This window comes from Mustelus asterias, chromosome 2 (genome assembly GCF_964213995.1).
Source record: "Mustelus asterias chromosome 2, sMusAst1.hap1.1, whole genome shotgun sequence".
NCBI lineage: Eukaryota > Metazoa > Chordata > Chondrichthyes > Carcharhiniformes > Triakidae > Mustelus > Mustelus asterias.
This window is the reverse complement of record NC_135802.1, coordinates 90,831,290-90,844,680: the sequence shown is the minus strand read 5'-3', so window position 1 is coordinate 90,844,680 and position 13,391 is coordinate 90,831,290.

Here is a 13,391-nt window from a genome sequence, read left to right as displayed (position 1 = left end):
AAAAGCCTCAAAATATTCTACAAGAAATCTGCTGTGAGGTTTCTGCATTTATGGAAATTTGTGCCTGCAATTTCTTTAGCCCTCGCAAATATCACCGTTTTCTAACCTTGCTCTCATGAGCATGTTCCAGGGAGCCCAGGAAACTTGTGCACCTATAGTTAAATCCCATAACCCATGTTAAAGTGGTTCTTAATGAGCTATTAATATACTGAAATTAACAACCCATTTCTCCCAAAGGAGCTATTTGAATGCAGCCTAACATGCTGCAGATAAATGCAGAAGTTAGCAGTTTGCAGCTGGTTCCCCAATGCACTGCCAATTTAAGCACTTTTGACATTCCACACACCTGGGCAGCACGGTAGCACAGTGGTTAGCACTGCTGCTTCACAGCTCCAGGGACCTGGGTTCGATTCCCGGCTTGAGTCACTGTCTGTGTGGAGTTTGCACATTCTCCTCGTGTCTGCGTGGGTTTCCTCTAGGTGCTCCGGTTTCCTCCCACAGTCCAAAGATGTGCGGGTTAGGTTGATTGGCCATGCTAAAAATTGCCCTTAGTGTCCTGGGATGCATGGATTAGTGGGTGGATATGGGGGTAGGGCCTGGGTGGGATTGTGGTCGGTGCAGACTCGATGGGCTGAATGGCCTCTTTCTGTACTGTAGGATTTCTATGACCTTACAAAATCACTCATAAGAACATAGTTAAGAGAAGAAATAGGAGCAGGAGTAAACAAAATGGCCACTCAAGCTCCACCATTCAAAAAGATCATGGCTGATCTTCAACTCCACATGATTCCCGTCATCATGCAATATAGTTATTGTCCAAAGGTTTATCAACTTAACCTTGATTAAACTCAATGACAGAGCATCCACAGCCTCTGAGGTAGATGATTTCAAAGATTTGCAAGCTTCTAATTGAATAAATTTCTTCTAAGTATCATTCCTTATCCTGAGATTATATCCCCAGTTGAAAATTGCTCAGCCAGGGGAATCAACCTCACCACATCTATCATGTCAAACTGTCTCACAAACTGCTCCCACCAGTTTTTTTCTGTCCCTTGTTTTGTTTTATCTCCACCCCTACTGATTCCACTTCCTGCTCTTCTGAGTCAAGATTCTTCTTCATTCTTGCCTTTCTGTTATCCTTCATTATCTGAGTTAATCCACCTCCTTTTCCTTTTTGTCTATTTTTTTCTACACTTCAAGTATCTTGAAATATTTAATTTTCAACCTTGGTCACCATGCAGCCAAGTTTCTCTCATGATTATTAGATCAAATTAATTTATCTCTATTGTGCCATCAGCTTGTCTAACTTGTTACGAATGCTTTGTGCATTCAGATAAAGCAGCTTTAATTTTTATTTTATCATTTTTCCCTGATGAATTAAATTTCTTGTCCCTTCCTATTGCACTTTTTTTATCTTTACTCCAAAAAGGCTACATTGTTCTATGGCCTTACTATTCTCTTTAGATTTTCAAATTTCCCCAATCTAAAATCTTCCATACATACCCCCATACATTTTTAATTTAAAGCCTTATTTAGACCCATAATTGTTCAATCTGCCAGAATACTGGTCCCTGTTCAGTATAGGTGGAGCCCATCCCAATAGAAAAGTTCCCTCTTTCCTCAGAACTGATGCCAGTGCTCCATGAATTTAAACCATTATCTTCCCTATCCATCTTTGAGCCATCTTTGAACCTCTCTGATCAATTTGTCTCTATGCCAGTTTGTGAGTGGTTTAGGAGTAATCAAAAGATTACTTTGCCCCCTCCACGAGCAGAAACTCAATGTTGCTCAGGACTGGGAGGCAGGGGAGGTGATTTGGTTGAAGAGTACCTGTGATGATGCAGATTAAGTTGAATTGCACATTGATAAGTTTGGTGTGGGCAGGTGGTACCATACTGTTGTGCAATATTATAGCAAGATTATGGTTATGGGTGGCATGGTGGCACAGTGGTATGGGTGGCACAGTGGTCAGCACTGCTGCCTCACAGCAACAGGGACCTGGGTTCAATTCCAGCCTCAGGTCACTGTCTGTGGAGTTTACACATTCTCCCCGTGTCTGCGTGGGTTTCCTCCCACTCTCCAAAGATGTGCAAGTTAGGTGGATTGGCCATGCTAAATTGCCCTTCATGTCAGGGAGATTAGCTAGGGTAAATACATATGGTTATGGGGATAGGGTCTGGGTGGAATTGTGGTCGGTGCAGACTCAATGAGCCAAATGGCCTCCTTCTGCACTGTAGGATTCTATGAAAAGTAGAGATTCTTAGGGTCTTGGACTCTGATCCCCATGTGGTACCAATTATTTACTGAGGATGTTATTGGAAATTTTAATTTTTTTCTACAATCTTGATGAGGTTCTGCCTGTCCACGATGATTCTGACAATGGCGATGTCTATTAAGCAGGTTAGGGATTATGATTCAGTCTCTGACCATCCAGGTTGATGTGAAGGTGGAATTTGCTAGAGAGGATTTTACTGGGAACAATGGATCAGCATTCTCATCGCGCTACCCATCAATACCCAGCCTACACCAGGGAAGTCAATGATCCTCCTAGCAAGCCAAATTTAATGGGGCTGCATTTGAAGAATTGTGGTATCCCAGAATCAAAAACCACCAACAATTTTAAATCTTTGTTCTGTGAAGGGAGAACCTGGGACTTTATTATTGCATAAGCATCTATAGCCCACTCTCCTGAATGAATTACTCCCAATCCCCTGCCCTTGCAAATCAAGAAACTGGGTTGGGGTCAGGTAGGAGCAGGAAATGCCACACCAACTCTCGACCAACAGCAAACCTACTTAGGAAGAAAATCCTAACCAAGAGGACCAATGCTGTAAGAAGGGCACGAACTTCATGGGAGAATGCCTATTTTTCCATAACATTCTTCATTTTAAAAATTCTTTTCACAAGGTATTTGTTGTCCATTCATAATTCCTTTGAGAAGGTGGTGGTGGTATGTTCTTGAACCACTGCAGACCATCTGGTGTTGGTACACCCACAGTGCTGTTTGGGAGGGAGTTCCAGGTTGTTGACACAGTGGCAGTAAATGAACAGCAAAGTAGATCCAAGTTAGGATGGTGTGTGGCTTGGAAGGGAATCTGTAGGTGGTGGTGCTCCCCTGTATCCACTGCCCTTGTCCTTCTAGGTCCTAGAGGTCATGACTTGGAAGGTTCTGCTAAAGGAGTCTTGGGGACTTGCTGAAATACATCTAGGGTAGATGGTACTCACTGCTGTCATGACATGTCAGCGTTAGAGGAAATTGATTAACACAGTGGATAGCGTGCCAAACAAGCAGTCTGCTTTGACCTGGATGGTGTTGCACTTCTTGAGTATTTTTGGAATTGCACTTATTCAGACAAGTGGAGAATATTCCATCACACTCCTGATGTTTAGATAATGGACAGGCCCTGGGTAGTCAGGAGATGAGTTACTCAGCACAGGGTTCCCAATCTCAGATCATATTTTGACAGTATTTATATAGCTGGTCCAGTTAAATTTCTGATCAATGATAACCCCCCAGAGTGTTGATGTTCGGGGATTCAGTAATACTGTTGAACATCAAGGGGGAATGGTTAGATTCTCTCTTATTGGAAGTGGTCATTGCCCAGCACTTCTGAGACGCCAATGTTATTTGCATGATTATACCATTCCATAATGTGGGTCTTCCTGTAGATACAAAAATGTATTTGCATATACACCATCCTAACTTAAACTGTATTTTTTCATAAAAATGCGTTGTTTGCTTTAAAAATGCACCTACATGTATTTTTTCATAATATATTTGCCTTAACTCAGTGTTCATTTTTAAATTGTAAGCATTCTTCCAGATCTCCTGCAGTTGTGCCAGTGTGTCCAGGCATCAGAATGATTGTTTCAATGGCACGTTTAGTTCAGTTATAAATGGATATTAAGCCTTTTCAAAAACCCAAATCAAATCAACTTTCAGGCCATGGATGATGAATGTGGGTTTCTTAAAACCTTAATGTGCCATTTCACAGCAGGTTTACACACACTGCAATTGGACTAATGAAATCTTCATTACTTACAGCAGTTCATTAACTGCTTCACAAGTTTCTTTATTACAAGGTGAGTTCTGATTGGCTTTTTTGTCATCCTGACTAACAAATTTGAGTTGCACAAAATTAATTGCAACAAAATATTTCACAATTGCCTTTTTTATTGATTTACATTTACAAAAAAAGTGAACCATTTTTGTGATGGGAAAATATTAGTCATTAAATGTAAATGTTTCTGAGTTATACATGAAACATTAGCATTAACTCTCACTTTCTTCTTGCACAGTAAGCTCCAGTGATAATTTATTTAAAGTGCAATAGTCCTGTTGTCTTTCCCTTCCATTTACTTCCTGGAGATACCTTTCTCATAACCCCAGGGAAGAAATCTCTGCTAACTTTCTGAACAAGTTACTACTGTTGTAGAAACATAGCTTGCTGCAAGCAAATGTTAATAGATTCTTTGTCAAGCTATCACACGCCCCGGTTTGAACTGAATGCTAATTTTGTCTTATTTTGATAATACAATCCACCCAGTGGGAGATAGAAGCGTGTTTGACACTATATTGCATTTCACAGTTAAATTCGATTCTTGGTAGGTTGGCGATTCGGTGCATGTGGTGCTTATGAGTTTAATAATCAGATGGTCCTCATTCAAATACAGTGAGATGCCCTACGAGTGTGACATACACCTTTCAATCCTATCAACATTAATAATCACACCCTTTACCCCATCCCCTCATGTATGATGTTAGCATAGTAAGAAAGCGAATAGCAATTATAGCATTGGGAGATCAGCATTTTATTCCAAACCGAGTGACTGCTTACCAAAGATGACTTTCAGGTTTTTTTTAATGCACACACGCAGCCAGTATATCAGCCTGGGCGTTTCATAACTCTACCTGATAGCTATAAGAGTGCAGATTAAATTCTTATAAATGGAACTCGCGATCTATCGTTTGTGTGTCTCAAAGTAGTATCTTTCGCCATGAGTCAGTTAATCACATCACGTACATGTTGTTAAAACGACGTGTGGATTTCTAGAACCATTTACACAAAAATAACCAACAGGCGTAAAAAAACTGCATGTACATCAAATAAACTCTTTATTTATTCGTCAGAACACCGTATATGACATTATGGATGCAAGTTCCAGCCATGCATGGATGAAATGCCCACCTGTATGAAACTAACACGAGATCAACTCATCGCACAGAAGAGTGCAAACGATAAACTGAGCTGAGGTTAACGGGGAGGGTACTGATTATTATTCCCTAAGAACATTTCGCACTCAAGTATTCTCCAACTCTCTGAAATGCATCGCTTTTAATTTGAGTGCATCGCTCGATCTATTTTACTGATACAGCTGCAACTTGCAATTGTGATGCTCAGTGAATGTGCAAACTACCTGTATGTACATGCAGTAATGCACAGCACTATCTGTCAGAGATCGCTTCTTGGTATTAGCGAAGACCTAGTTGCTGGGAAGTGTTACAATTTATATCCTCACTTTGCGAGAGTGCTTGAAACGTTTCGCCTTCTACCACTCCCAACTCTTGATCGAAGGCGATCTTCTAAGCTGCGGATCATAATATCATTACAGGATTAGATGGAGCCAGGACTGACCTTTCGCTGGCGATTGAACTCCCGTCTTGTCAAAGATCGCCCAGTTGGGTGAGAGGCTGAGCGAGCTGCGGATCCAGCCTAACCCGCCATGTTCCTCGGGTGCAGGATGAGGAAGAGAGACGGTTAATGTTTAGAAAAATCCAGCCTGCCACCGAGATGTGATCCGAGCTCGCACTAGTGGCAACACACGGCTTGAGCTTTCTAAAAATAGCAGTCCAATAATCTGAGGAGCCTAACAAAATACAAAGCATGTTCATACCACATTCAGACAGCGGAATGGAAGATCAGGACGGAGGAAGAGTTTCCTCAGTGTACGTGATGGACAATGTTTATGTACAAAAAGGCAATGGAGGAAATGTAAATCTAATTTACACACACACTATATATAGTTCATACATATCTACACTGAGTCCATATGCACAGAGGGTTACACATACACATCTGCAATCTTGTTATTAAAGTAGCTATGTATTTGCTATATAAGAACATAAAGAACATAAGAACTAAGAGCAGGAGTAGGTCATCTGGCCCCTCAAGCCTGCTCCGCCATTCAATAAGATCATGGCTGATCTTTTCGTGGACTCAGCTTCACTTACCCGCCCACTCACCATAGCCCTTAATTCCTTTACTGTTCAAAAATTTATCTATCCTTGCCTTAAAAACATTCAATGAGGTAGCCTCAACTGCTTTACTGGGCAGGGAATTCCACAGATTCACACCCCTTTGTGTGAAGAAGTTCCTCCTCAATTCAGTCTTAAATCTGCATCCCCTTATTTTGAGGTTATGCCCCCTAGTTCTAGTTTCACCCACCAGTGGAAACAACTTCCCTGCTTCTATCTTATCTATTCCCTTCATAATCGTATATGTTTCTATAAGATCTCCCCTCATTCTTCTGAATTCCAGTGAGTATAGCCCCAGTCTACTCAGTCTCTCCTCATAAACCAACCGTCTCAACTCCAGAATCAACCTAGTGAATCTCCTCTGCACCCCCTCCAGTGCCAGTATATCCTTTCTCAAGTAAGGAGACCAAAACTGTACACAGTAGTCCAGATGTGGCCTCACCAGCACCTTATACAACTGCAACATAATCTCGCTGTTTTTAAACTCCATCCCTCTAGCAAGGAAGGACAAAATTCCATTTGCCTTCTTAATTACCTGCTGCACCTGCAAACCAACTCCTTGAGATTCCTGCACAAGGACACACAGGTCCCTCTGCACAGCAACATGCTGCAATTTTTTACCATTTAAATAATAATCCATTTTGCTGTTATTCCTACCAAAATGGATGACCTCACATTTCCCAACATTGTACTCCCTCGCCCACTCACTTAGATTATCTATATCCCTTTGCAGACTTTCAGCATCCTCTGCACACTTTGCTCTTCCACCCATCTTAGTGTCATCTGCGAATTTTGACACACTACACTTGGTCCCTAACTCCAAATCATCTATCTAAATCGTAAACAATTGCGGTCCCAACACTGATCCCTGAGGCACACCACTAGTCACTGATCACCAACCAGAAAAACACCCATTTACCCCCACTCTTTGCTTTCTGTTAGTTAACCAATCCTCTATCCATGCTAATACATTACCCGCAACACCGTGCACCTTTATCTTATCCAGTCTTTGGTGCGGCACCTTGTCAAATGCCTTGTGGAAATCCAGATACACCACATCCACAGGTTCCCCATTGTCCACTGCACATGTTATGTTCTCAAAGAATTCCACCAAATTAGTCAAACATGACATGCCCTTCATGAACCCATGCTGCGTCTTACCAATGGGACAATTTATATCCAGATGTCTCGCTATTTCTTCCTTGATGATAGATTCAAGCATTTTCCCTACTACAGAAGTTAAGCTAACTGCCCTATAGTTACCTGCCTTTTGTCTACCTTTTTTAAAGAGTGGCGTCACATTTGCTGTTTTCCAATCTGCGGGAACCACCCCAGAGTCCAGCGAATTTTGGTAAATTACCACTAGTGCATTTGCTATTTCTCCCACCGTCTCTTTTAGTACCCTGGGATGCATTCCATCAGGACCAGGAGACTTGTCTACCTTTAGCCCCATTAACTTGCCCAACACTACCTCTTTCGTGATAATGATAGTTTCTAGGTTCTCACCTGCCATAGCCTTCCTGTCATCAATTTTTGGCATGTGATTTATGTCTTCCACTATGAGGCCCAACTCAAAATATCTGTTCAATGCCTCAGCCATTTTCTCATTTCCAGTTATCACATCCCCCTTCTCATCCTCTAAAGGACCAATGTTTACTTTCGCCACTCTTTTTCATTTTATATATTTGTAGAAACTTTTGCTATCTGTTTTTATATTCTGAGCTAGTTTACTCTCATAATCCATCTTACCTTTCTTGATAGCTTTTTTCGTGGCTTTCTGCTGACCTTTAAAGTTTTCCAATCCTCTATGGCTCAATTATATTTATATGGACACCCGTCCAGTACAATTATCCTAGATTAGGCATCAGATTCCATCCCAGGGTTACAGCCTCAGTAGCAGAGGCACAGGGGCCATGTGAGAAGAAATCATTTATATCCCAAGTATTTGAAACTGCAGAAGGATTTGGGAAATCAAGAACTAGACCGAGGGTGTTTCCAGTTCAATTCCTTTACTCTCTGCATTTCTAAAGAGGGAGACAATCCTATGCTGCATTCGGGACATATCTTGCTGCTGTGGGATGTTAGAGATCAAGAAATACAAAACAATCATACTTTTGATCCAGGGATATGTTCGCTTGGTAATTATATCACAGGCCACACTGGAACAAACATTTTTTTCTATATTTCGATTTATTTTCAATTCGAATGAAATCTAGGCAGGAAGCAAATTTTAAAAATAACCTTTTTGAACTGCATTAATCTTCCTTGGAAAGTGCATCACTTTCTTTTTTATTTCGGCACCTCATCGTTCTAAAGGAGGTGCATACCAACAAAAAAATCGATTATTAAAAATTACTGGCTTTGGGTACATTATGACTAAGAAACGTTTTACATCAGGATTTTTGGAATGACTTTATACCGCGGGTTAGCTGAGTTCTCCCGCAGGATGTTAACAAGGTAAAGGATCACTGTTGAAATTCCTTGAGGATTGTGTCACTGTATCCCGGAACTAGATACAGATATCATTAGGTGGCCTTTCAGGCGGAGCAGGTTAAGGGGATAGATCGCATACACAGGTTTGTTGTTGCTTGTTGGAAGGGTAGAAACATCTGAAGAATAAATGCCAGCAGACATGATGAAAGATTCTGGCGGTGCAATGCATTCCCTCACAACTGCAGTCTTGTTATTAAAGTAGCTTTGTATTTGCGATATGGCTCAATTATATTTACATGTGCACCCATGATTAATTCTTCATTTCAGTCTTACATGGCCGGAGTTCCTCTGATATAAACAGCGTCTAAGAATTTGCTATTGATTATTTTGGTGAAGCGTTTTCCTCCTTGGTGGTTTATTTAGCGATGGGAATGAAAGGTCCCACTCCTTCATAATATAAGACCGAGCTGCATCATGCAGGGTCTACCCACACCCCCCCCCCCTCCCAATTCATTTAGGGGATATGACTCTCGCTGGTTGCTCAACCTTAATTGCACCTGAGATGAAAGTGGTGGTGAAGCACCATCTTGAACTGCTGCTTCCTTGTTGTGTGGGTAAACGCACAGTGCTGTGAGGGAGGGAGTTCCAGGGTTTTGACACATCGACAGTGAAGGAACAACGATATGGTTCCTAGTCAGGATGATGTGTGGCTTGGAGGGGAACCTCCAGGCGGTGGCGTACCTCTAGTCCTGCTGCCATTGTACTTCTTCGCAGTTGAAGTTTTTGGGGGTCTTTTAGCTTGGATGGCTAATAGGTAATTTCTTGGCACCCTGGATCCAATTCCTGTGCTGATTGTGGTGGTTAATGGAGCCTCGCCTTTTCCACACTTGTGGACTAATGCCCCACAAACCATATATAATGAATTCTCTCTCTCTAAACAAGAGAAATAGTCATTTCCTAATTGCCCTTTGTGGCCAGTAGCTAGACATTTAAGGTTTGGGAGGTGCATTGGTGTTCGAGAGAGTGGATGTTTGTGGATGGGGTGCCAATTAAGTTGGCTGCATTTTCCTGGATGTTGTCAAGCTTTTTGAGTGTTGTTGGAACTGCATTCATGCAGACAATTGGAAAATATTCCATCACAATCCTAACTTGCACCTCGTAAATAGTGGATCGGCTTTGGGGAGTCAGCAGCTATTCGCCACAAAATCCCAAGCCTGGACTTGTTCTGGGCTTGTTCTTGTAGCCACAGTATTAATATGGCTGGTTCAGCTCAGTTTCTGGGCAATGTTAACTATCAGGGAATTCAGCAAAGGTAATGCTTTTGAATGTTAAGGGAGATGGTTGGATTCTCCTTTGTTGGAGATGGTCATTTCCTGGCACTTGTATATTTAATTGGGCAGAATTTTCCCCAAAAAATTACTAAGGGCGAAATCTTCCGGCTCTTCCTGCCGGCAGAATCTTCTGGTCCCGCCGATGGTGCACCCCCACCGCAGATTTCCCGATGGCGTGGGGTAGAATTAATGGCACAGCACCTCCCACCACCGAGAAACAGGCTGCAAGGAGTCCAGAGAATCTCGCACTTGACAGTGAGAAATCCAAAGAGATCTGCGTCAGTCTGTTCACTGTAGATCAGACCGCAATCGTCCCACACTTAGTCGTTATTGAGGAGACTGGTAAGTGTCGTGCTGGTTGTGGGAGGGGCATGACCTAAACACTCCAGTGAGCCCGGCTGCAAAGCTATCGGGTGTCTTTGTGAAATGGCAACCCGATCTCACAGTGCACTGGCCTACCGCTGCCCTCCCCATTGGACATCAGGACCTCGCCCCAGCGGCAGTGGCATGTTTCTCCACCTCCTCGCCGACACAAATTGCTGGCTTCGGGGCGTTGGGCCCACTTTCATGACCTCTGACATGCCCCCTCATAACCAACAACATGCCCCTTTTCATGTCCCACACCTTCACAACCCCCTTCGTGCTTCACCCTTTCACGAACACCTTTCATCCCTATCCTCCATGCCCTCAGCATAGGCTCCTATAAAACCCCTCCTGCATAGTCCCCCCCCATCATAGCCTCCCAGTCATGAACCCCCATCATGACACCCACTCAGACCCCACCCCCACTCAAGTCCCACCCCCACTCAGGTCCCACCCCCACTCAGGTCCCACCCCCACCCACGCCCCACCTCTTTGGCACTGTCCCTGACACACTGGCAGTGCTAAATTGGCATTACCAGTGTGCCAGGGGAGCACTGCCAGGTGGGTAGTGCCAGATGGACACTGCCCCATCATGCCCCCGAACACCTGGGGACTTCAATGGTCTCCGAGCCCCCTGGCGTGACCATCATCCCTGGGCTCAGCCAGTGGACTCTCTCTGGGTTTGTGCTGTGCCCAAGTGTTGGAAGATTCCGGGAGCTGGGAGAATCTGACGTCGAATGGGCATATTGAAATACTACTTTAAATATGCTAATCATCTCACACTGGTTCTGGGTGCGAGCCGGTTTGCGCCAGTAGAAAGAGACTGGGATGATCACAAACCGTTTGGCATCAGGCCCAAAACCCGTTTTAAGGCCTGCATGCAAGTTTCCTGGACCAGGTTTCCTCCACCAGGCACAACGAGGCCGGAAAATTGTCCCCAATGACTATAGGAAGCTTAGACATTTTCTGATAGCATTAAAACAACCTCATACACTTCCATTATTTTGTGATCAGGTACTTGAGATGACTTCAGGAAATAAAAAACGAATACTTTCAACATTAAAATTTATACAGAATTTTGTATGATTGAAACTGCCCAGAGGATATATTTCAGACATTTAGCAACTTTCTCTGGCGTCCCTCAGCAATTTTCTCAGTGGTGGGGGGCTGCGTGCCATTCACTAGCCACGGGATCTTCTGGTCCTGCTGTTGTCGATGAGAATTCAGCCCACACCACTGAGAAACACACGCAGGGGATGCGCCATTGGTGAGACCACAGAATCCAGCCGGCATGAACGGCCGGAGAACTCCGGCATAGTTTGTTCATATTTTTTCTCTTGTTGTTACTTTCAAAAATTGAAATGGAAATAAATTTTGTTTGTAGACTTCAGCTCTGATCACAGCCATTCTTGTGCAACACCACCCCCAAGTGGAGTTTTCAACACCACCCTGCAAAACAGAACGTTTTTTTTCAAATCAGTTCCCAAATCAAACAGCATTTCAGATATTTTCTGTATAAATGTTTATATATCGGAGTCTACAGTAAAAATACAGCACAAATATAGTAATAACATAGCAGCTCTATTAAAAAACAGGTTCAAATGGGAATATTAAAAAGCTATTAAGAGGGACATCAAATAAAAACAGGAAATGCTGGAAATGTTAAGGCTGGAGAGTAGCAAACTAGATACAAAATAAACAGAGTGAATCACAAAAGAACTAAGGGCTTAACAAAGGTAATGGGCAATTATTGATGAAGGTGACATTAGGGAAAGTAGCAAAAACATAAGGAGAAAGAGACAATTGTTCATTGATTTGATTTGACTTATTATTGTCACATGTATTAGTATACAGTGAAAAGTATTATTTCTTGCGCGCTACACAGACAAAGCATACCGTTCATAGAGAAGGAAAGGAGAGAGTGCAGAATTTAGTGTTACAGTTATAGTTAGGGTGTAGAGAAAGATCAACTTAATGTGAGGTAGGTAAGAGATTGAATTAAAGCATTGTTACAGAGTTTGTTAAAGAGTCAGAATAGAGTTTTAAAAGCATGGAATGAGAATACAAGATAGAATTAGATGGTATGCTGGACACAGCTTGCAAGAAGTTGCCACGCTCTGGTGCCATTTTGGATTGGATATGTGAAGCAGATTAATAGCACAGATAATAGAAAGACAAGGACTGATTAGGGACAGTCAGCATGGCTTTGTGAGTGGAAAATCATGTCTCATGAATTTGATTGAGTTTTTTGAAGGGGTAACCATGAAGGTAGATGAGGGCAATGCAGTCGATATTGTCTACATGGACTTTAACAAGACCTTTGACAAGGTACCTCATGGTAGGTTATTGCATAAGGTTAAATCTCACGGGATCCAAGGTAAGGTAGCCAATTGGATACAAAATTGACTGGATGACAGAAGACAGAGGGTGATTATCATAGAAATCATAGAAACCCTACAGTGCAGAAGGAGGCCATTCGGCCCATCGAGTCTGCACCGACCACAATCCCACCCAGGCCCTACCCCCACATATTTACCCACTAATCCCTCTAACCTACACATCCCAGGACTCTAAGGGGCAATTTTTAACCTGGCCAATCAACCTAACCCGCACATCTTTGGACTGTGGGAGGAAACCGGAGTACCCGGAGGAAACCCACGCAGACACGAGGAGAATGTGCAAACTCCACACAGACAGTGACCCGAGCCGGGAATTGAACCCGGGACCCTGGAGCTGTGAAGCAGCAGTGCTAACCACTGTGCTACCGTGCCGCCCAGGGTTATAGAGGGTTGTTTCTCAAACTAGAGGCCTGTGACCAGCGGTGTGCCTCAGGGATCGGTGCTGGGTTTTGTCATTTATATTAATGATTTGGATGAGAATTTAGGAGGCATGGTTAGTAAGTTTGCAGATGACATCAAGATTGGTGGCATAGTGGACAGTGAAGAGTGTTATCTCAGATTGCAACGGGATCTTGATCAATTGGGCCAGTGGGCTGACGAATGGTAGAT